Source organism: Scophthalmus maximus, chromosome 3 (assembly GCF_022379125.1).
Source record: "Scophthalmus maximus strain ysfricsl-2021 chromosome 3, ASM2237912v1, whole genome shotgun sequence".
Classification (NCBI taxonomy): domain Eukaryota; kingdom Metazoa; phylum Chordata; class Actinopteri; order Pleuronectiformes; family Scophthalmidae; genus Scophthalmus; species Scophthalmus maximus.
In genome coordinates this window covers 22,798,815-22,824,441 of record NC_061517.1, presented here as the reverse complement: position 1 = coordinate 22,824,441, position 25,627 = coordinate 22,798,815, and the positions used below count along the sequence as shown (strand labels likewise).

At 43.3% G+C, this 25,627-nt stretch overlaps 1 long non-coding RNA gene across 1 annotated transcript; it reads right to left on the bottom strand.

Moving 5' to 3' along the window:
• Positions 1-3,027: 3,027 nt before the first annotated feature.
• LOC118313895 lies at positions 3,028-3,782 on the bottom strand. The gene is made up of 3 exons (XR_007030497.1): positions 3,705-3,782; positions 3,183-3,230; positions 3,028-3,103 (listed from the first exon to the last, which is right to left on the bottom strand). It is a non-coding gene; the product is annotated as an uncharacterized LOC118313895 (long non-coding RNA).
• Positions 3,783-25,627: the final 21,845 nt, after the last annotated feature.

The window sequence follows — 25,627 nt, the reverse complement described above, 5'->3', positions numbered from 1 at the left end:
CATTTCTTAACTTTGATGTTTCCTCTGCCCGTCACTCATGATGTTGTGTGTCACACAAGAGAATGTTACAAGTTAATGTAAGATGTTGATGTTAGCTAATACACTTTTCTTTCAGTAAACAGTAAAGCTTAACCTCTATACAAGTATAAATCATTTTTCATTAGGCACTTTCTTACCCTCCACCTGCAGGAGCCAGTCTCTCCAATAGGCGATGGTTTTTAGCTCCGCTCTTTTCCTGTTGGATCCAGCCAGTGAGAAGCTGCGTGTTACAAACAGTGTAACCAGATCTGAGGCACACAGCGCTTTCTGGTCTGCCAGGAAGACTGGTGCCAGGACATCACAGTGCTCCTCCATTGCAGCCAGAGCACCGAAGACGCTGAGGCCCTCTCTGAACCTGTAAAAGTAAACAGTAAGAATAAACAACACATCTACATGTTTCTGTCCCCTTGGACTAAACATTGAAACAACCTGCTAATCTATTTTTTCAAAATTTGAGGGGTAATTTCACCAATTTTATCATCTCAGTCTAATGTTGGTAATTCAATGATTAAAGTTACCAAGCAATATATACAAGATAGAAATCAGCATGCAAGAGAATAATTAATTATGAAATCACCCAAACCACAATAGTATTTGATCCGTTTTCAGTGCATTTGCCCTGTTTCACTTATGCAGAAGTCCTGTTTTACTGAGCCCATAGGTAACTAGTATCTCAATGTAGTAAACACCTAGCCCTCATTCTATTCTCTGGCAGTGCAATGGTTAAATAATGAGGACTATATTATGGATGAACAATCTTAAGCGGACTATTCAGTTTTTATAATTTAAATATTTTTTCTTTCTTTTCAGATGAAACTTGCACAAAAGTGTACTATCTGTGTACATTCAGCATATTCCTAGGCTGTTATGCCTTAGGGGGCCATAGTCAACCTAACCATTTGGCCTATGCCATGTACACTTACTGCTGAAGGGGAGCATGGACTCGACCCTCAGTGTAGAACCCCAGGACAGCGGTCACCAGTTCATCCCTCTCCTCTAGAGTTTTGAGGAAGCGCAGAGAACCCATCAGGGACAGTTCCTCTGATGCGTCACTGACTGCCTCTCTTGCCTCTTCAAGAGTTGTTGCTGTGGCAATCTAAGCCATAAAATAAGGGGACAAACAATTGATTAGATTGTACAGAAATCATAATTCAAAGTTTCAAATATTTAAATAGCAAAACACAAACACAAAAAACATTACACTGAATACTATATATTCCCTTAAATGTTCTACTTTTGTGTTAGTCTACTGCAATGATACCCTATGAATGACCCATTTAAATACAACATTATTAAAACGTTGGAGTAGAATATTCCAGATGCATTACAGATAAATGAGAGTAGTACAGAATATACAGAAGTGTTAAGCCCTTTAGAATCATACATGTGCATTTGCATTAAGTTAATACAGTAAACACATCTTTAAGTCCTACAATTACTGACCACAAGGTAATTACATTTTATTAAATCAATCTTTATAATTTCATTAATACTATGTAAAGATCAATGTCAACAAGAATAAACTTTTTAAATACCAATTCAATATTGCATTAACTAACATTATGGTTCAAGATTTTCCAAAAATATGTTATATTTTAGCATATAATACAGGTGTTTTGTACATATGCCAACAATATGGAAAAAACATTTCTATGCATTGCATAACACTTACCAACACTATCTAGGGCCAAGGTGCATTTTTCCAGGGGCCCTTCAAAAATGCTATGTGTTTGGAGCTGCCTGGTGAGAAGGCGGCAGAACTCCCTTGTTGGACCACCTTCATCCACAGCCCCCTCTCCAATACCATCATCGTCTACAAACACGACATCTAATTTTGACTCTGGGTCAAAATTAGATCTGCTGAAGGCTCGGGCTGCGCAATCAAACTCCTCCCCACGCAGAGCATTAATTTGATTAGCTCTGTTGGGGAGGAGTTTGAGTGTCTCCCTAAGACCTCGGAGAATGGTGACAACATCCCTGAAAATTATATTAAGAACAGAGACAATCTTGTTAGGCACATCTTAAAGGGAGTTATAAGCAATATCTGGTATCACATTGTTGTACTAATAGTTGATATTGAAGATAAGCCAATCTATTATCTATATTACTCATAATAGCCATAACGTCCCTCCTATGTCTTTCTTCTCCACATTTTTTACATTACACTGTATTTATACAGTGAGTATTTATTACTCACAGACTACAAGCAGGTGATGGACTGAGAGGAGGTGATGGACTGGGAGGAGGTGAAGGACTGGGAGGAGGTGAAGGACGTGGAGGAGGTGAAGGACTGGGAGGAGGTGAAGGACTGGGAGGAGGTGATGGGTGATGAGGAGGTGAAAAACTTGGGGGAGAGAGACTGGAAGGAGGAGCCAGCAATTCCTGAAATGATCAGATAATCACTATTCTTGACTCCCTTGTAAACAACAAGGTCTATCACACTAAAACATATTCTTGGGATGACAAATCACAGAATTTTAACACCCACATGGTAGCAATACATAAAATGGGGACAGTTACAGTTAAAAAGTATAATTCAAATTACGTAAGATTCTGTATACTGAGAGGGGCATAGCCTTACCCTGACTTGGCTGCTTGACAGCCAAAGCACATACAATGTGCAGGGCCCATCGATACCCTGATCGACGATGGCTCCTGCACAGTTGCTGTAGATGGCAGTAGGGGACATTGCGCGCTGCAGAGTGAAGACCTCAGATGCCATCTCGTCAGTCCCAACAAAAGCAACAAGATGCTGCAGGAAAATAGCTGATTATTTTTCCTTCCTCTAAATAAGACTAGGTACACATTACAAAGTTGTAAATACTTAACTGTCCCACACTTGTTTTGAATGTGTTGCAGGCCTGAATAGCAACTAAGAAATCTCAGGGTTTATTTTGAATTTGCATTTTAACACCCTCCCAACCAATTTTTAAATTACCTGGAATGGCTGGGATAAATAAAATCTCCTATTGGAAATTCTTCCATCTGGAAATTTGCAGTGGAGTTCGACGCCATCTACTGGTTCCTCGACACTGTTGATAAGGTCCACTTTATCTTCTATGGCCTTAACATTAAAATTGAACACAGTGTAATGAATGACTTTAAACACCACATGTTTGTATCTTACAATATACAGTACGTACCTTTCTCCGACGCTGCTCTTGAGTTATCATTTCCCTCCGTCTCCTCTCCTATTGTAATAGGAACATTTTAAAGTATTGTATTAGCTAAGTTTGTAATTTCTATAAATCATGGCTGAACAATTAATTGATATGTAACTCAAATTAAAATATACTTTAATATAATTTTCGCATTGTGGGAGACAAATATTGTTTAGGTGAAACTTTGTATGAGAAATACCATTTAAATATTGCCAAGTTACAGAGATGTGCTTGCCTGAACATTATATTCATATACGAAAATATACGAAATATACGAATTTCTAACAGTTGCCTGCAAATTCTTTATTTTAATCCTTATGTGTTTCAATTGAATAGAATAGAAAATGTAATAGTTATGTCAAAATTATAATTGTCTTGAATATTGCAAATAATATAATTGTAATATCAGTGAAAAATAATATTAATTTGATTTTTCTCCAAAATTGTTGAGGCGTACTAAAAATGTAAATGTTTATTATAGTTTCTGTTATTTAATGTTCTTACCCTCTCTTGATCAATGGACAAAGATTGATTGAATTCCTCGTCCTGCTCTTGCCTCAGTGCTCTCCATGCCGGCAAATTCTGCAAAGTGAAAGGGAGCATTTCAAAAATATATATTTTAACCATAGCAAATTTTAATGAACGATAAGAATAACATTAGCTTGCGTTAGTATAGTATGGTGTGCTATTTGACTGGAACAACTGGTTGACAACAACTTAATGTTTCCATTATACGAAAATATTGGACTACTTGCAGTCAATTGAGTATTGACCAAGCCCATTAAATAAAGTACAGTAGCTCTAAACATGGCCTCTGATGTAACATTTTTGTGTATATTTATGAGTATGATGACAATTGAGTAAAACAAAAGTATTAACTGCATCTTCTGAATCTCCCTGGGGATCTTCTTCATGAATTTCCTTTAAAATGCAGAAGACAAGAATTAGCTCTAAATATCATTACATTGTGTTGATTGTGTCTAGACACCATGTACACTAATCTTGGCTTTGAGGCATCTGAGATGGATCATTATATGGTCAAATTAATCTCTATTTTAGATTGTCCAATGGATGACTTGTGCACTTGAACAAATACAAAAAGGACCATCCAGACATGTCATGACCATACATGTCATTTGAATGCCTACATTTCATATTACATCTAAATATGGGAAATGAATCACGGATATGCAATTGTTTATTCATATACTTACATTTGGTCTAATGTAGATGGCGGATCTACCAACTTCAGGGCAGGCTTTTATAGCAGATGGGCAGATAGAGGTTAAATTGAGGGGGATAATTCGCCTCCGCCTGTCCACCTTGCAGAGATGGAAGGGAGTGTCTCGGACTTCCGGGAACTCTCTTTTTAATATATCAGTGAACTCTGCTTCTGACGCTGACAGGGCCACCACAATTTTTCTTATTTCGGATCCGGCTGCATAGAAAGACAGAAAACAATCAAACGTTTGGGCAATAAAATTCAATACATACAGACACACACACACAACACCCTTTTTTGGTTTAAAAACTTTCTAGAGAACAGACATGATCTAAGTATATGACAATCTTCTCCGAAAATAAATTTGTATGCATCATCAGCGACAAAATTAAAATATCTGTGAAGCCATACAATACAACTGTGTCATTAAAACCTAAAGTTATATAAAGTCATTCACATTATCAATCCCACATATGACTATTGAAGTCTTGGGTTGTGGTATAAATGTCTTAACTTAACTTACGTCTTGCCATGTAAATTGTGTCCCGTGGATTTTGAATAAACCCAAATCTAATTTTGACATGGCGAACTGTCCTTGCAGGTCTTGCAGGGGCTTCTTCACTGCGAAACATCCTCAGCCTGAAATATAGAAAAATGTTTAAGAAAGAAGACCAGCTGGGATCTCCAGCTGGTCACCCTAAAATGCACCAGAATGCAGGAAATCACATCTACGATATTCAAAATGTAGAAATTTTGAAATATGTTTTTTCTTATTTTTATGCAACAAATGCCTAAGCCAATAAGTCATCTTTTCCTTGAAGAGAGCCAACAAAAATGACCAACGCCGAGCGCGCCAAAATGCCATCGTACCAAACTGTCGACCAGGCCTGAAAAAAATATAGGGAACGTTACCTATATTAATATAATTTTACTATATAATTTATGATTTTTTCACACCAGAACTGATAGACAGGAGAGCCAGCCAGCCGAAACTATGCCATCCTTACATTACATATCCCTTAAAAAAAATACAACTATAAATCATAGTTTACCTGTCAATAAGTCCTGGTGGACGAGCTTCCCCAATCCTGTTCTGGACAAGGGAGTTAAAACGATTGGCCAAATTATTGAGGCGTTGTTGGCGCTCCATGTATTAAGCTGTTTATATACCGTGTATGGTTTTAACTAGCTTGTGTGGCTGATAACGAAGTGATGGATACTGCTATTTTTAGATGCCCGCCAACTTTAATTGATGCCTTCATGGGTTATCGGAATGATGGAAAATACGATTTGCCGACTTGGAAATTGAAAATTAACACTCCCTTTATCTTTTTTATCAGTGCAACAGCGCACTGTTGTTTGTGTACACAATTTAAATCTGTAATTGATGAATACCAAAAGAGAATGAGTATGGTAATTGGAAAAAACAATGGGATTTTGAACGCGTCGCCCAACCAAAAAATATCTACCCAATCTCTTCAAACCTCTGTCTAAAGCCAGGCCCCCAGAACACGCGAAGTCCGGGGTTCGATTCCGACCCTGGGCATTTCCCGCGTGCCCTCCCAACTCTCTTTCCCCCTTTCCTGTAATTTCAAAAATTTATCTGAAAAAAAAAAACTAAAGCATCAACAACGTTAGCAATACTACACAGCCATAGTTAGTTTGTAATTTTTTTATTTTTAAACATCAGAGCTGCAGAAACTTCCTAGATTTCTACTGATATGGTGGTCAGTGGGTTCTCTGTGTAGTTGTCTACCTGACATGTACAGTGTACTTTGTAAACAATAAAGCTCTTCCCAATAAAAATATCGAATCTGTCCTTTACAGACCAGAATCCCAGGACTGAGCTTGGAGCTGTCAAATCAGCTGTTGGACCTCTTACTGACAGCAGATGCTCCTCACCTTATTTTGTGGCAACATGGAGGTCACAGTTATGATACCCAGTTGCTGTGTCTGGAAGATACAAGATCGCTACCCAGATCCACAAGGACAACATAAAGATTTCATACCAAGTATAGTGTAGTGAGTATAGTTTTTTGCGCAATACTAAAGTTTATATCTTTTTATGTTCTGCATAACCTGTTCAGAATTGTTTGAATAAAACTCTTTAAAATGTTCTCAAACATTTATCTCTTTACAAGCTGCAGCTGCAGTCAGAATGTGCATGTTACAGTCTTCTCATCTTTAGGCAGTTCATGTCCTTTAGAAAGAATATCACAAATCAACATTAATGTGTTGTCGCATGTGTTGAATTTCTTTATTCATTCATTTTCTTCTTTTCTTCAGCGGGGAGCAGCATGATCCAGAGCAGGACCTGAATCACAGTCACCATATTGTGAAGTCCGACCGACCAGCCCTGAACCGGAGACCAGCAGCAGTGCAGCAGTCCTTTCCATGACCATTCAGCTTTGCCACCCGCAGGAAAAGAAGCTCAGCACCCCCCATCACAGAAAGCCCATTCCCCTCCATCTAATTGACCCTCTGCCTCTTTCAATTCATTGATTATCCTCCAGCTTCCGCCTTGTTTTAGCTCAATTTAATGATTAGGATCTATACAATAAAGATATTTCTTATACAACATCAACTGTGGACTTTTGTCCATCTCTCCACACTGGTTGGTCAATTCTGAACTTTGTATATAAGTGCTTATGAAAAGATTTGCCTACTCAACCAAGTTAAAAGATAAACAATGTAGTATATGCAATGAAAGTACAGCATCAGTATTTACGTGTGTGTGTGTTTGTGTGTGTGTGTGTGTATACACCCACCAGCCACTTTATTAGGTACACCTTGCTAGTAAAAGGTTGGACCCCCTTTTGCCTTCAGAACTGCCTTAATTCTTCGTGGCATACTTTCAACAAGGCATTATCGTCCACACAACTGCCGCTCACTGGATATTTTCGGACCATTCTCTGTAAACCCTACAGATGGTTGTGTGTGAAAATCCCAGTAGATCAACAGTTTCTGAAATACTCAGACCAGCCCGTACAACAGGTGTACCTTACAAAGTGGCCGGTGAGTGTATATATATATATATATATATATATATATAGCATGAGAGGTGCTGTCCATAATACTAAGGAGGTTTCCTCAGCATTCTTTTTCTCTGACACCTCCTCCAAAGACTCCAGATCCATTCCAAGGACAGAACCAGCTTCTATTAGCATGAGCGGCCTTCACCTTGCTGCCCCAGCACACAACAGCGTAGAAGATGAAGCTGGCCACCACCGAGTGATCAAACATTTGCAGCATGGCTCTGCACTCTTTGAAAGTCTGAGTCTCCTGAGAATACAGGCAGGTGTGTTTTTTGTCCAGTCCAACTTGTTGTCTATGTGGATGTCCAGATACTCGGAGTCATCTACAGTGTCAACAGCTGTACCCTTGATGCAGACTGGGTGGAGACGGGTCCCTTTCTTCCTGAACTCCACCACCAACTCCTTGGTCTTTGTGACATTAAGTTGCAGGTAGTTTCATCCTCACCACTCCACAAAACTGTCCACCTTACCCCTGTACTCCAACTCCTGTCCCCTGCTGACACACTCCACAATAGCAGAACCATCTGAAAACGTCTGCAGGTGGCAGGACTGTGAGGCTCAGAGAGTGTACAGGAAGGGAGATAGGACCGTCCCCCGAGGTGTTCCTGAACGGCTTACTAATGTGTCTTTTCAAGTTTAAGGGAGTATGTCATTTTTCAGCTTTGATGGAGTTCTTTAGCTCATATCAGGCCTAATTATACAATTCATATTTTGACAATATGTGCCTCAAATAAGGTTGAATAGTTGGTGTTACACCGGGCAACTTTTGGAGCAATATTAGATGGCAATGTAACTGCCAAAAGAAGATATTGTGAAACACTTAACAGATGTAAAGGTATGAAAATGTAATCACTATTGTAGTCACAACTAAAAATGAAAACCTCCTTTGCCACTTCTTGCAGGTCTTGAAGTGTTTGACTAACTTTCCAAAAGGCAAACTTCTACGCAATCCAGCGAGGAAACAAGGCAGATGTAAAATAAAAGAAATAGACAATTTATTCTCCATAATATAACAGTTACAAAATGAAACAAATCATTTCTGTCTTGATCAACTTGTTCATGAAATAAAACATGTCCATATGGCAAAACTACAATCAGCTGCGCTTTACAAAAGCCAGATTAAATTGTAGCAGTAGGACAAATTAACAATCTCAAACTGCTAGATCAAGTCAAATGATGTCTTATGACATCAATATAATATGTAACTGAATTTTACAGATGAAAATTAAAGACTGAATCACTCAACTACTCAACTAATAAGGCAGAACATTTAAATTCATTTCTCTATGGCTATAATAATGATTATCGTGACCAAAATTTTCAGGGTAATCAGTATTATCACGATATTGTTAAAATATGATGAAAATGTTTTCAAAAAGTACTGAATAAACTGAAATCATTTCACCAAGTTTTGTACTTAAATAATGTATTTATTATATTATTATATAATATATATCCTTCATAAAGAAATAAGATGCTGCTGGAGTGTCTGTCACTGTAGATGAGCACGAGGAACCAGGAGGATTTCTTGGTTGGCCTGCTGCGGCCCACTCTGTAAAAAATAGAATAGAATATAAGTGTTATTCTTTATTATTATTCTCATCAGTACTGTTATTGTTGAGAGACAACTTTATGTCCTCCATGTTGACTTCTCCATATTTAGGATGATTGCCATCTGTACCCTACAAATAATGAATCTGTTATGGATTGAGGTTGAGAATATTTTAGACAACATTTCTCCATAAAAGCTTAAATGTTGAGTAGAATATTTCTGTCCATTGAAAAATGCGTGTCGAGACGTCATTTTTTGACGTCTCGACACGGCACTTTTTGCCGTGTTAAGACGTCATTTTTTAACGTCTCGACACACATTTTCAGAGACGATATTTGCGCTTATGGCTTTCCATACTTTTCTAATAGGGGTATTTTTTTTCTGTTGCTGTTACTAGTCCTTCCTCTAGGTGTCACTGCACATCCACATGTTCGTTCCTTGGAAACTGTCAAGGCATGGCACACATGACGTGACAAAAGTATTTTTAAATTTTAATGATTTTTAACGGAAAAAATCTGAAGAATGTTGTCCAATATTCTATAATAATAATACTAATAATATATTTTATTTATAGAGCACTTTTCATTGCTAAAAGCAATCTCAAAGTGCTCTTTCTATGGTCCATGTTTCCCGGTTCTCATACAGCTGTTTCATACTAATTAAATTGTGACAGACAGAAGTATTCTACACAACATTTAAGCTTTTATGGAGAAATGTTGTCTAAAATATTCTCAACCTCAATACATAACAGATTCATTATTTGTATCAATCATCCAAATATTGAGAAGTCAACATGGAGGACATAAAGTTGTCTCTCAACAATAACAGTACTGATAATAATAATAATAAAAAATAACATTTGCTATTCCCTTGTTTACAGAGTGGGCCGCAGCAGGCCAACCAAGAAATCCTCCTGGTTCCTCGTGCTCATCTACAGTGACAGACACTCCAGCAGCATCTTATTTCTTCATGAAGGATATATATTATATAACAATATAATAAATACATTATTTAAGTACAAAACTTGGTGAAATGATTTCAGTTCATTCAGTACTTTTTGAAAACATTTTCATCATATTTTAACAATATCGTGATAATACTGATAACCCTGAAAATTTTGGTCAAGATAATCATTGGTATAGCCATAAAGAAATGAATGTAAATGTTCTGCCTTATTTGGGTAATTTAGTAGTTGAGTGATTCCGTCTTTAATTTTGATATGTAAAATTCAGTTACATATTATATTGATGTCATAAGACGTCATTTGTCTTGATCTAGCAGTTCGAGATGGTTAATTTGTCCTACTGCCACAAATGAATCTTGCTTTTGTAAAGTGCAGCTGATTGTAGTGTTGCCATATGGACATATTTTATTTTATGAACAAGTTGATCAAGACAGAAACGGTTTGTTTCATTTTGTAACAGTTCATATTATGGAGAATAAATTGCCTATGTCTTTTATTTTACATCTGCCTTGTTTCCTTACTGGATTGCATAGAAGTTTGCCTTTTGGAAAGTTAGTCAAACACTTCACGACCTGCAAGAAGTGGCAAAGGAGGTTTTCATTAGGGCCCGAGCACGAGGTGCGCGGACCTGGGGCATTGCATGCACCAGGGCCGCATGCACCGAGGTGCAAGGCCCTATTGTTTCCGTAAGGATTATTAGGGCCCGAGCACCGAGGTGCGCGGACCTGGGGCATTGCATGCACCAGGGCCGCATGCACCAGAGGTGCAAGGCCCTATTGTTTCCGTAAGGATTATTAGGGCCCGAGCACGGAGGTGCGCGGACCTGGGGCATTGCATGCACCAGGGCCGCATGCACCGAGGTGCAAGGCCCTATTGTTTCCGTAAGGATTATTATTATTATTATTATTATTATTATTCTTGTTCAGACGCGGTCGCTCATTTTGCACCCTGTTCCCATATGCGAAAACGAAGGAAAATTGGCACACACGTTAAGAACTGCTCCCGCTACTCAGGCCCAGAGGCCCGGCACTGGGTGTGGCCCAGGGGCTCCACAGCGCCCCCTGGAAAAATCATCAGGTATAGGGAAAAAAATTTCGGTGTATCCTACATAAATGAAATTTGGGGGGCAGATACATCTTGTCGGGACTGACAAAAAACCTCTTGGCAAAATTTCCTATGACCAACAGGAAGTCGGCCATTTTGTGTCAAAATCCATATTTCACGTGCCATAATTTCATGAACTACTCCTACAAATTTCACATGAGCAACTTCAAATTTGTCGTGTGTCATCTAAAGACCCATGGGATGAAACGATATCAAAAGTTTGAGTGTACGTCAGAGCCCCCCGCTGTGACGGCGTGGCGAAAATGTGGCGAATTTCGATCCCTCGCCATGAAAACGGAAGTCGCTCGTAATCGAAGGTACATGCTCCGATCGGACCCAAACTTCTCAGGCATGATAACAATCTTGCCCTGAACAGTTTACCATGTCAATATTGGACATAGGTCATAGCGCCACCTACTGGCAACAGGAAGTATAATGTTTTTACACTTTTACGTCCTCTGTCTTATAGGTTGACCACATCAACGTCAAATTTGGTCAGCTAAGTTGTAAGAAGTTGCTGACGTGGTACTATGAAATTTGTGACCATGTGTCAAACGCTGTCGCCATGGTGACGCCTTGTTCGCCATAAAATACGAATACATATTTGAGGCACTTATGAGGCTTTGTGTCTCACGAAACTTGGCAGACATGTTCAGAGTGGTAAGTGGATATGTCCGATATGTGTCTTTTGTCCAATTGTGTCAAAATGGCTCCATAGCGCCCCCTACAACACTTAAAAGTCAATTATCCCACCTTTAAATTTGACGTAGAAGAACCAAATTCGGTGGGCTCATGTACCTCCCGACGAACTACCAAAAAGCCTCTTGGAGCAATTAGCTCCGCCCAACCGGAAGTCAGCCATTTTGATTTTACCTTGGCGTGGGCGGCGAACGGAAGGCGTCGTACTTTCGCGAACTCCTCCTAGGCGATTCATCGTATCCGTCTCAAACTTGGGTAACGCGTAGAGGAGGCCTTCCGGATCAAACGATATCAAAAGATTTAGTCCACATCGAAAGGCGTGGCCGCGGTGAAGCGTGATTCGCCACGAACAGGAAGTTGCTCCAAATCAAAGGTACATGGTCTAATCTAATCCAAACTTCTCAGGCATGATAACAGTCCCGCCATAAACACATCTACATGTCAATTTTGGACATAAGTCATAGCGCCACCTAATGGTAATAGGAAGTTTGAAATTCTTCTTTTACATCCTGTGCCTCGCAGGTTCAATGGAGAAACCTCAAATTTGGTCAGCGTAGTTGTGAGACGTGGCTGATATTGTACTGTGAAATTTTTGACCATGTGTCAAACGCTGTTGCCATGGTGACGCCCTGTTCGCCATCAAATACCGATACATGTTTGAGGCACTTATGATGCTTGGTTTCTCACGAAACATGGCAGACATGTTCAGAGTGGCAAGACAATATGTCCAATATGTGTCTTTTGTCCAATTGTGTCAAAATGGCTCCATAGCGCCCCCTACAATATTTCAAAGTCAATTCTAACGCCTTTAAATTTGACTTAGAAGAACCAAATTCGGTCGGCTTATGTACCTCCCAACGAACTACCAAAAAGCCTCTTGGAGCAATTAGCTCCGCCCAACCGGAAGTCCGCCTTTTTGATTTTAATAGGCAAACGATGGAAAACGATGGAAAAACAAAGGTGTCGTATTTTACCACCAGCTCCTCCTTGGTGTACAATCGAATCCACCTCAAACTTGGGCGACGCATAGATGAGACCTTCCCGATCAAACGGCGCATGGGGTTTTATTGTCCACATCGAAAGGCGCGGCCGCTGCGAAGCGCGATTCGCCATGAACAGGAAGTTGCTCCAAATCAAAGGTACATCGTCTAATCTGATCCAAACTTCTCAGGCATGATAACAGTCCCACCCTCAACACATCTACATGTCAATATTGGACATAAGTCATAGCGCCACCTAATGGTGATAAGAAGTTTAAAATTGTACTTTTACGTCCTCTGCCTCGCAGGTTCACTGGAGCAACCTCAAATTTGGTCAGCGTAGTTGTGAGACGTGGCTGATATTGTACTGTGAAATTTTTGACCATGTGTCAAACGCTGTTGCCATGGTGACGCCCTGTTCGCCATCAAATACGGATACATGTTTGAGGCACTTGAGTTGATTTGTGTCTCACGAAACTTGGCAGGCATGTTCAGAGTGGCAAGTCAATATGTCCAATATGTGTCTTTTGTCCAATTGTGTAAAAATGGCTCCATAGCGCCCCCTACAACATTTCAAAGTCACGGCCCCCGCCTTTAAATTTGACGTAGATGAACGAAATTCGGTCGGCTAGTGTATCATCCACCGACCTACAAAAAAGCCTCTTGGAGCCATTAGCTCCGCCCAACCGGAAGTCAGCCATTTTGGATTTTACCTTGGCGTAAGCAGTGAATGGAAGGCGACGCACTTTTACCACTTCCTCCTTGGCGGTTAATCGAATCCACCTCAAACTTGGGCGACGCGTAGATGAGATCTTCCCGATCAAACGGCATATAGGGTTTTATAGTCTACGACGAAAGGTGCGGGCGCAGCGGAGCGCGACTCGCCACGAAACGTGAGGTGTTTTTTCACTGTGTCGGGGATGCTTCTACAGGCACGAAACACAGCACAAATATTACAAACGAGGACAGGTTCGATCGGACATGAGTTTTGAGTTCGGCCGTTGCAAAGCAGCTCCTTAGCGTCCATTACAATACAAAAAAACCAAGCCACCCGAGCGTATGAAATGTCACCAGCGAACGTATCTACAGGCCGAAGTCTGTCAGTGCCACGAACTGAACCCACCAGGAAGACAGCATTTTCAAAGTGAGGACACGGGGAAGAGAAATCGGCGCGTCCCGACCGGCCGTCGCGAGACTCGGCGGACGCGTCGAGAGCGGCGACCCGCTCGTCCCCGACGGCGAGAGTGCGAGGGCCCGATCATCGCTGCTCGCAGCTTTAATTATTATTATTATTATTCTTATTTTTCAGCATCGTTCGCTCAATTTGCACCCTGTTCCCATATGGCGAAACGAAGGAAAATTGGCACACACGTCAGAAATTGCTCCCGCTACTCAGGCCCAGAGGCCCGGCACAAGTTGAGCCCCAGGGGCTCCATAGCGCCACCTTCTGTCACTTTGTCTTTTCGGGTGCATATAGCATCTGCTATAAATCAAAGGCGCATGGTCCAATCTGTGCGAGACTTCTCAGGCATGGTACCAGTCCCGCCCTCAACACATCGCCATGTTCGCATTGACCATAAGTCATAGCGCCACCTACTGACAACATAACGTCACAAATCCTACTTTTATTTCCCCTGCATTGCAGATTCATCTGATCCACCTCAAACTTACTCACAACAGTTATACCAATGGGCCGATGTCATATAAAAAATTCTGCGACGTTCCGTGCGACGCCCCCCCCGGGGGGTGTCCGACAAAACGTGCTAACGGCTAGCAAAATTGTGAACGTCATAACTCAACCATATTTGGTCATATCTCTACCAAACTTCTCAGGCATGATAGCAGTCCCGCCCTGAACAGATTCCCATGTCAATATTGGACATAGGTCATAGCGCCACCTAATGGTAGGAGGACGTTAAAAAATGTTACTTTTACGTCCTGCGCCTCGCAGGTTTACTGGAGCAACCTCAAATTTGGTCAGCTTAGTTGTGAGACAAGGCTGATATGATACCATGAAAATTTTGACCATGTGTCAAACACTGTTGCCATGGTGACGCTTTGTTCGCCATCAAATACGAATACATATTTGAGGCACTTATGATGCTTTGTTTCTCACGAAACTTGGCAGACATGTTCAGGGTGGCAAGTCGATATGTCCAATATGTGTCTTTTGTCCAATTGTGTCAAAATGGCTCCATAGCGCCCCCTACAACACTTAAAAGTCAATTATCCCACCTTTAAATTTGACGTAGAAGAACCAAATTCGGTGGGCTCATGTACCTTTCGACGACCTACCAAAAAGCCTCTTGGAGCAATTAGCCCCGCCCAACCGGAAGTCCGCCATTTTGATTTTACCTTGGCGTGGGCGGCGAACGGAAGGCGTCGTACTTTCGCGAACTCCTCCTAGGCGGTTCATCGTATCCGTCTCAAACTTGGGTAACGCGTAGAGGACGCCTTCTGGATCAAACGATATCAAAAGATTTAGTCCACATCGAAAGGCGTGGCCGCGGTGAAGCGTGATTCGCCACGAACAGGAAGTTGCTCCAAATCAAAGGTACATGGTCTAATCTGATCCAAACTTCTCAGGCATGATAACAGTCCCGCCATAAACACATCTACATGTCAATATTGGACATAAGTCATAGCGCCACCTAATGGTGATAGGAAGTTTGAAATTTTACTTTTACGTCCTCTGCCTCGCAGGTTCACTGGAGCAACCTCAAATTTGGTCAGCTTAGTTGTGAGACATGGCTGATATTGTACTGTGAAATTTTTGACCATGTGTCAAACGCTGTTGCCATGATGACGCCCTGTTCGCCATCAGATACGGACACATGTTTGAGGCACTTGGGATGATTTGTATGTCACCAAACTTGGCAGATATGTTCAGAGTGACAGGTCGATATGTCTGATATGTGTCTTTTGTCCAATTGTGTCAAAATGGCTCCATAGCGCCCCCTACAACATTTCAAAGTCATGGCCCCCGCCTTTAAATTTGACGTAGATGAACGAAATTCGGTCGGCTAATGTATCTTCCTCCGACCTACAAAAAAGCCTCTTGGAGCCATTAGCTCCGCCCAACCGGAAGTCAGCCATTTTACATTTTATATGACTAAACATGGAAAATCAAAGGTGTCGTACTTTTACCACTTCCTCCTTGGCCGTTAATCGAAACCACCTCAAACTTGGGCGAAGCGTAGATGAGATCTTCCCGATCAAACGACCTATTGGGTTTTATAGTCTACGACGAAAGGTGCGGGCGCAGCGGAGCGCGATTCGCCATGAAACGTGAGCTATTTTTTCACTGTGTCGGGGATGCTTCTACAGGCACGAAACACAGCACACATATTACAAACATGGACAGGTTCGATCGGACATGAGTTTTGAGTTCGGCCGTTGCAAAGCAGCTCCTTAGCGCTCCTTACAACACAAAAAAACCAAGCCACCCGAGCGTATGAAATGTCACCAGCGAACGTATCTACAGGCCGAAGTCTGTCGGTGCCACGAACTGAACCCACCAGGAAGACAGCATTTTCAAAGTGAGGACACGGGGAAGAGAAATCCGCGCGTCCCGACCGGCCGTCGCGAGACTCGGCAGACGCGTCGAGAGCGGCGACCCGCTCGTCCCCGACGGCGAGAGTGCGAGGGCCCGATCATCGCTGCTTGCAGCTTTAATTATTATTATTATTCTTGTTCAGCATCGTTCACTCATTTTACACCCTGTTCCCATATGCGAAAACGAACGAAAATTGGCACACACGTCAGAAACTGCTCCCGCTACTCAGGCCCAGAGGCCCGGCACTGGGTGTGGCCCAGGGGCTCCACAGCGCCCCCTGGAAAAATCAGCAGGTATAGGGAAAAAAATTTCGGCATATCCTACATAAATGAAATTTGGGAGGCAGATACATCTTGTCGGGACTGACAAAAAACCTCTTGGCAAAATTTCCTATGACCAACAGGAAGTCGGCCATTTTGTGTCAAAATCCATATTTCACGTGCCATATTTGAATGAACTACTCCTACAAATTTTACATGAGCAACTTCAAATTTGTCGTGTGTCATCTAAAGACCCATGGGATGAAACGATATCAAAAGTTTGAGTGTACGTCAGAGTCCCCCGCCGTGACGGCGTGGCGAAAATGTGGCGAATTTCGATCCCTCGCCATGAAAACGGAAGTCGCTCGTAATCGAAGGAACATGCTCCGAACGGACCCAAACTTCTCAGGCATGATAACAATCTTACCCTGAACAGATTGCCATGTCAATATTGGACATAGGTCATAGCGCCACCTACTGGCAACAGGAAGTATAATGTTTTTACACTTTTACGTCCTCTGTCTTATAGGTTGACCACATCAACGTCAAATTTGGTCAGCTAAGTTGTAAGAAGTTGCTGACGTGGTACTATGAAATTTGTGACCATGTGTGAAACGCTGTCGCCATGGTGACGCCTTGTTCGCCATAAAATACGAATACATATTTGAGGCACTTATGATGCTTTGTTTCTCACGAAACTTGGCAGACATGTTCAGAGTGGCAAGACAATATGTCCGATATGTGTCTTTTGTCCAATTGTGTCAAAATGGCTCCATAGCGCCCCCTACAACACTTAAAAGTCAATTATCCCACCTTTAAATTTGACGTAGAAGAACCAAATTCGGTGGGCTCATGTACCTCCCGACGAACTACCAAAAAGCCTCTTGGAGCAATTAGCTCCGCCCAACCGGAAGTCCGCCATTTTGATTTTACCTTGGCGTGGGCGGCGAACGGAAGGCGTCGTACTTTCGCGAACTCCTCCTAGGCGATTCATCGTATCCGTCTCAAACTTGGGTAACGCGTAGAGGAGGCCTTCCAGATCAAACGATATCAAAAGATTTAGTCCACATCGAAAGGCGTGGCCGCGGTGAAGCGTGATTCGCCACGAACAGGAAGTTGTTCCAAATCAAAGCTACATGGTCTAATCTGATCCAAACTTCTCAGGCGTGATAACAGTCCCACCCTAAACACATCTACATGTCAATTTTGGACATAAGTCATAGCGCCACCTAATGGTAATAGGAAGTTTGAAATTCTTCTTTTACGTCCTGTGCCTCGCAGGTTCAATGGAGAAACCTCAAATTTGGTCAGCGTATTTGTGAGACGTGGCTGATATTGTACTGTGAAATTTTTGACCATGTGTCAAACGCTGTTGCCATGGTGACGCCCTGTTCGCCATCAAATACCGATACATGTTTGAGGCACTTATGATGCTTTGTTTCTCACGAAACATGGCAGACATGTTCAGAGTGGCAAGTCGATATGTCCGATATGTGTCTTTTGTCAAATTATGTCAAAGTGGCTCCAAAGCGCCCCCTACAACATTTTAAAGTCAATTATCCCACCTTTAAATTTGACGTAGATGAACGAAATTCGGTCGGCTAGTGTATCTTCCAACGACCTACAAAAAAGCCTCTTGGAGCAATTAGCTCCGCCCAACCGGAAGTCAGCCATTTTGGATTTTACCTTGGCGTAAGCAGTGAACGGAAGGTGACGCACATTGATGAACTCCTCTTAGGCGGTTATTCGGATCTGCCTCAAACTTTAGCAACGCGTAGAGGAGGCGTCCCTGATCAAACGATATCAAAAGATTTAGTCTACATCAAAAGGCGTGGCCGTGGTGAAGCGTGATTCGCCATGCACAGGAAGTTGCTCCAAATCAAAGGTACATGGTCTGATCTGATCCAAACTTCTCAGGCATGATAACAGTCCCACCCTCAACACATCTAAAATGTCATAATCTAACACAAGTCATAGCGCAACCTAATGGTAACAGGTCGTTAGAAATTTGACTTTTACTTCCTCTGCCTGGCAGGTTCACTGGAGAAAATTCAAATTTGGTCGACTTAGTTGTGAGACAAGGCTGATATTGTACTGTGAAAGTTTTGACCGTGTGTCAACCGTGAGTCGACCTTTTTGATGTTTCGACCTGTAGTCTGTCGGTGCCACGAACTGAACCCGCCGGGAAGACGGCATTTTCAAAATGAGGACGCGGGGAAGAGAAATCGGCGCGTCCCGACCGGCCGTCGCGAGACTCAGCGGACGCGTGGAGAGCGGTTGCCGGCGCGTCCCCGACGGCGAGAGTGCGAGGGCCCGATCATCGCTGCTTGCAGCTTTAATTATTATTATTCTTATTCAGCATCGTTCACTCATTTTACACCCTGTTCCCATATGCGAAAACGGATGAAAATTGGCACACACGTCAGAAACTGCTCCCGCTACTCAGGCCTAGAGGCCCGGCACTGGGTGTGGCCCAGGGGCTTCACAGCGCCCCCTGGAAAAATCAGCAGGTATAGGAAAAAAATTTTTGGAGTATCCTACATAAATGAAATTTGGGAGGCAGATACATCTTGTCGGACCTGACAAAAAACCTCTTGGCAAAATTTCCTATGACCAACAGGAAGTCGGCCATTTTGTGTCAAAATCCATATTTCACGTGCCATATTTTAATGAACTACTACTACAAATTTCACATGAGCTACTTCAAATTTGTCGTGTGTCATCTAAAGACCCATGGGATGAAACGATATCAAAAGCTTGAGTGTACGTCAGAGGCCCATGCTGTGACGGCGTGGCGAAAATGTGGCGAATTTCGATCCCTCGCCATGAAAATGGAAGTCGCTCGTAATCGAAGGTACATGCTCCGATCGGACCCAAACTTCTCAGGCATGATAACAGTCTCGCCCTGAACAGATTACCATGTCAATATTGGACATAGGTCATAGCGCCACCTACTGGCAACAGGAAGTAACATGTGTCTACACTTTTACGCCCTCTGTCTTATAGGTTGACCACATCATCGTCAAATTTGGTCAGCTAAGTTGTAAGAAGTTGCTAACGTGGTACTATGAAATTTGTGACCATATGTCAAACGCTGTCGCCATGGTGACGCCTTGTTCGCCATAAAATACGAATACATATTTGAGGCACTTATGATGCTTTGTGTCTCACGAAACTTGGCAGACATGTTCAGAGTGGCAAGACAATATGTCCGATATGTGTCTTTTGTCCAATTGTGTCAAAATGGCTCCATAGCGCCCCCTACAAAACTTAAAAGTCAATTATCCCACCTTTAAATTTGACGTAGAAGAACCAAATTCGGTGGGCTCATGTACCTCCCGACGACCTACGAAAAAGCCTCTTGGAGCAATTAGCTCCGCCCAACCGGAAGTCCGCCATTTTGATTTTACCTTGGCGTAAGGGGCGAACGGAAGGCCTCGTACTTTCGCGAACTCCTCCTAGGCGGTTCATGGGATCCGCCTCAAACTTGGGCCACGCGTAGAGGAGGCCTTCCGGATCAAACGATATCAAAAGATTTTGTCTAAATCGAAAGGCGTGGCCGCGGCGAAGCGTGATTCGCCATGAACAGGAAGTTGCTCCAAATCAAAGGTACATGGTCTAATCTGATCCAAACTTCTCAGGCATGATAACAGTCCCGCCCTGAAAACATCTTCATGTCAATATTGGACATAAGTCATAGCGCCACCTAATGGTGATAGGAAGGTTGAAATTCTTCTTTTATGTCCTCTGCCTCGCAGGTTCACTGGAGCAACCTCAAATTTGGTCAGCTTAGTTGTGAGACATGGCTGATATGATACTTTGAAAATTTTGACCATGTGTCAAACGCTGTTGCCATGGTGACGCCCTGTTCGCCATCAAATACGTTACATATTTGAGGCACTTATGATAATTTGTTTGTCACGAAACTTGGCAGACATGTTCAGAGTGGCAAGACAATATGTCCGATATGTGTCTTTTGTCCAATTGTGTCAAAATGGCTCCATAGCGCCCCCTACAAAACTTAAAAGTCAATTATCGCACCTTTAAATTTGACGTAGAAGAACTAAATTCGGTCGGCTCATGTACCTCTCGACGACCTACCAAAAAGCCTCTTGGAGCAATTAGCTCCGCCCAACCGGAAGTCAGCCATTTCGGATTTTACCTTGGTGTAAGCAGTGAACGGAAGGTGACGTACTTTGACGAACTCCTCCTAGGCTGTTATTCGGATCCGCCTCAAACTTTAGCAACGCGTAGAGGAGGCCTTCCGGATCAAACGATATCAAAAGATTTACTCCACATCGAAAGGCGTGGCCGCGGTGAGGCGTGATTCACCATGAACAGGAAGTTGCTCCAAATCAAAGCTACATGGTCTAATCTGATCCAAACTTCTCAGGCGTGATAACAGTCCCACCCTAAACACATCTACATGTCAATATTGGACATAAGTCATAGCGCCACCTAATGGTGATAGGAAGTTTGAAATTCTTCTTTTACGTCCTCTGCCTCGCAGGTTCACTGGAGAAACCTCAAATTTGGTCAGCTTAGTTGTGAGACATGGCTGATATTGTACTGTGAAATTTTTGACCATATGTCAAACGCTGTTGCCATGGTGACGCCCTGTTCGCCATCAAATACGTTACATATTTGAGGCACTTATGATGCTTTGTTTCTCATGAAACTTGGCAGACATGTTCAGAGTGGCAAGACAATATGTCTGATATGTGTCTTTTGTCCAATTGTGTCAAAATGGCTCCATAGCGCCCCCTACAACATTTCAAAGTCAATTCTAACGCCTTTAAATTTGACTTAGAAGAACCAAATTCGGTCGGCTCATGTACCTCCCGACGACCTACCAAAAAGCCTCTTGGAGCAATTAGCTCCGCCCAACCGGAAGTCAGCCATTTTGGATTTTACCTTGGGGTAAGCAGTGAACGAAAGGCGACGCACTTTGACGAACTCCTCCTACGGGACACGGGTAAGGGAATTTTCCACTTCGTGGCTGAGAATGAATGGGCATTTTCCTGCCATTGGTCAAAGGTCATCACAATGGACTTGCGTCCCTGTTAGGGTGTCATATGGCTGTGACTAAGATCACGAATTGGACGCAAAGTGTGCCGAAGCCACTGCGCCTGTCGGTGGCGCTATCACTCCTTTCTGGGCTGGGGGGGGGGGCCCCGGGTATTGCCGTTGGACACAGGGGCCCCTACCACTTCCCTAACTCGTACACCTGTCCAACTGATGGACCTTTTTGTCCACTTCATTCACTTTGTAAATTTTTGGGTGTCCGCTTTGTGGTACATTTGTCGACATCGCAGAACTTGTCATGGTAGTACAGTACGGTACAGTAAATATGTCCAATCGGAGGAATATTTGTCCACTCTGGGTAAATGGCCCCCTTTTGCCCAAAACTCGCTTGCCGACTCTGGGGCGGAGTACCAGGGGCCCCCGGGGGCCAAAAGTCCAATTAGCCCAGAACTCACTTGCCGACATCGGGGGGGAGAGGCCTGAGGGGGGCCCGGGAGTACCAGGGGCCCCCGGGGGCCAAAAGTCCAATTAGCCCAGAACTCACTTGCCGACATCGGGGGGAGAGGCCTGAGGGGGGCCCGGGAGTACCAGGGGCCCCCGGGGGCCAAAAGTCCAATTAGCCCAGGACTCACTTGCCGACATCGGGGGGAGAGGCCTGAGGGGGGCCCGGGAGTACCAGGGGCCCCCGGGGGCCAAAAGTCCAATTATCCCAGAACTCACTTGCCGACACCGGGGGCTTTGGCACAAGGGGCCCCCGGGGGCCCCCGGGGGCCAAGAGTCCAATCGGCCCAAAACTCACTTGCCGACTTTTGGAGGAGGGCCCGAGGGGTGCCGGGGGGTAGGTTGCACTTCCACCGAGTGGACATGTTCCCCCCACTGAGGAGGACTGTGCTGGCCGGGTGGAAGAGACCACCTTGCCTTTGTCCAGTTGGAATACCCTGACCTCAGCTCTAAGGTATTTTGAAGTGTATGTACACTTCGCCGCCTATTTTTAGGACCCCCGGGGAGCAGGGCAAGGGGGGGTTGGGGACGTCCACTCCGCGACATGGGCCGCTTCTTGCCACTGGACGGTTTCCGGAGCCCGCTTCCCTAGGGTGGTGAAGAGAAATCGTCGCGTCCCGACCGGCCGTCGCGAGACCCGGCGGACGCGTGGAGAGCGGCTGCCGGCGCGTCCCCGACGGCAAGAGTGCGAGGGCCCGATCATCGCTGCTCGCAGCTTTAATTTTTAGTTGTGACTACAATAGTGATTACATTTTCATAGGTTTACATCTGTTAAGTGTTTCACAATATCTTCTTTTGGCAGTTACATTGCCATCTAATATTGCTCCAAAAGTTGCCCGGTGTAACACCAACTATTCAGCCTTATTTGAAGCACATATTGTCAAAATATGAATAATATAATTAGTCCTGATATGAGCTAAAGAACTCCATCAAAGCTGAAAAATGACATACTCCCATCAACTTGAAAAGACACATTAGTAAGCCGTTCAGGGACACCTAAGGGGACGGTCCTATCTCCCTTCCTGTTCACTCTCTGAACCTCACAGTCCTTCCACCTGCAGACGTTTTCAGACGGTTCTGCTATGTGGAGTGTGTCAGCAGGGGACAGAAGTTGGAGTACAGGGGTAAGGTGGACAGTTTTGTGGAGTGGTTAGGATGAAACTACCTGCAACTCAATTTCACAAAGACCAAGGAGTTGCTGGTGGAGTTCAGGAAGAAAGGGACCCGTCTCAACTCAGTCTGCATCAAGGGTACAGATGTTGACACTGTAGATGACTCCAAGTATCTGGACATTCTAATAGAGAACAAGATGGACTGGACAAAAACACAGCTGCCTGTATAAGAAGGGTCAGAGCTGCCTGTATTCTCAGGAGACTCAGACTTTCAAAGAGTGCAGAACCATGCTGCAAATGTTTGATCACTCGGTGGTGGCCAGCTTCATCTTCTACGCTGTTGTGTGCTGGGGCAGCAAGGTGAAGGCAGCTCATGCTAATAGAAGCTGGTTCTGTCCTGGGAATGGATCTGGAGTCTTTGGAGGAGGTGTCAGAGAGAAGAATGCTGAGGAAACCTCCTTAGTATTGTGGACAGCACCTCTCATGCTATATATATATATATATACACACACACACACACACAAATACACACGTAAATACTGATGCTGTACTTTTATTGCATATACTACATTGGTTACCTTTTAACTTAAACGGTTGAATAGGCAAATCTTTTCATAAGCACTTATAAACAACGTTCAGAATTAACCAACCAGTGTGGGGAGATGGGCAAAAGACTACAGTTGATGTTGTATAAGAAATATCTTTATTGTATAGTTCCTAATCATTAAATTGAGCTAAAACAAGGCTGAAGCTGGAGGATGATCAATGAATTAAAAGAGGCAGAGAGTCAATTAGATAGAGGGGAATGGGTTTTGTGTGATGGGGGGTGCTAAGCTTCTTTTCCTGCATGTGGCAAAGCTGAATGGTCATGGAAAGGACTGCTGCACTGCTGCTTGTCACCGGTTCAGGGTTGGTTGGTTCAACACTTCACAATATGGTGACTGTGATTCCTGCTCTGGATTATGCTGCTCCCTGCTGAAGAAAAGAAGAAATGAATGAATAATGAAATTCAACACATGCAACAACACAATAATGTTGATTTGTGATATTCTTTCTAAAGGACATCCACTGCCTAAAGATGAGAAGACTGCGACATGCACATCCTGACCGCAGCTGCAGCTTGTAAGGAGATGAACGTAATGGTTGGATTGTTTATCCTGTGAGAAAATTTTAAAGAGTTTTAAAGACAAACCAAATATGGGTAAACAATGTTGAATAGCTAACCTAAGACCATATATCTGGCCTTAAAATGGGAGAAGAAGAATAGACCACAGCAAAGAAAAGTCAGCTGGCAACCACAGGGGAGAAAGGGGGGAGGAGGGACTGGAGCATTGGAGGCAGTGGAGGTGTGACGAGATGGCATACTGAGAGGACTCTGACCTAAACCTGTTAAAGAAACAGGTTTAACTCGTTTGCTATCTCCCTGATGTCTGCCTCCTGAACAACTAGCCTCCAGCTTCCTCCTGTAGGCATCTTTACTCTCCATCAGCTCGTGCTGCACCCCCCTCAGCTGTAGTCTGTCCTTTTCTTTTCTTTTCTCTTTTTGTTCAGAAGTCCATTGGTGTATTCTGTTATGCAGTCAGTCGCATTGTTTATGTCCTCCCCATGTGTTCACAAAGCACATCCCACTCCGTAGACTCAGAGCAGTCCTGCAGGGCCTCATTGGCCTCCTGACTCCACTTCCTTGGTCTTTAAACACAGCTGGTTCACCAAGTAGTCCTAAGATTAACAAGCCACTGAAATATTCCCAGAGAAATCTTATTGTTTTTGCCTTATATAGGGACCCCTCTGCAATTTGTGGTCTTATACTGCCATCTAGTGGCCGAACATCAGAGGTGTACCCTGTGTAGCGCATTTGAACAATAAAAATGAGTCACCTTGCTAAATACAACATGAAAATAGAGACTTGGCTCAACAGGGTAGACACTGTAGTCAGCACGGGGTATTAAGTCACATGTAATTATCAAGCCAAGGGTGTTTCATGAGCTAGTAACTATCTAACTCTGCAGGAGCTCAGCCGACATGGCTGTTTAATAGAAAAAGTGATTTATCTTACCTTGCCAAAGATGCTCGTCTCGTTTCATCGTCGTCTGATGTGGCTAACAGCGCACAATATCGAAAGGTTTGGTTGCAGTTAGTCAGAAAGTTCCGTAGTGCCATCTCTATTTCTCGTTTGCCTCGGAGTCAACTGAATGCCTGGTTCCCTGCACCCCCGCTGCAAACACTAGTTCCATCCAAAGGACATGCCCCCTGGCTCACGATTCACATACATCACTACTAATACGTGTCGGGTAATGAGCAGGGTCATGTGTCGGGGGTGTGTCGACTATACGTGCCAGTGATGTTTGCGCAACGTCAGTAATTTATTTATCACGTGACTCATGCATCATTTTTGGACCGCCGACTTCATAAATACG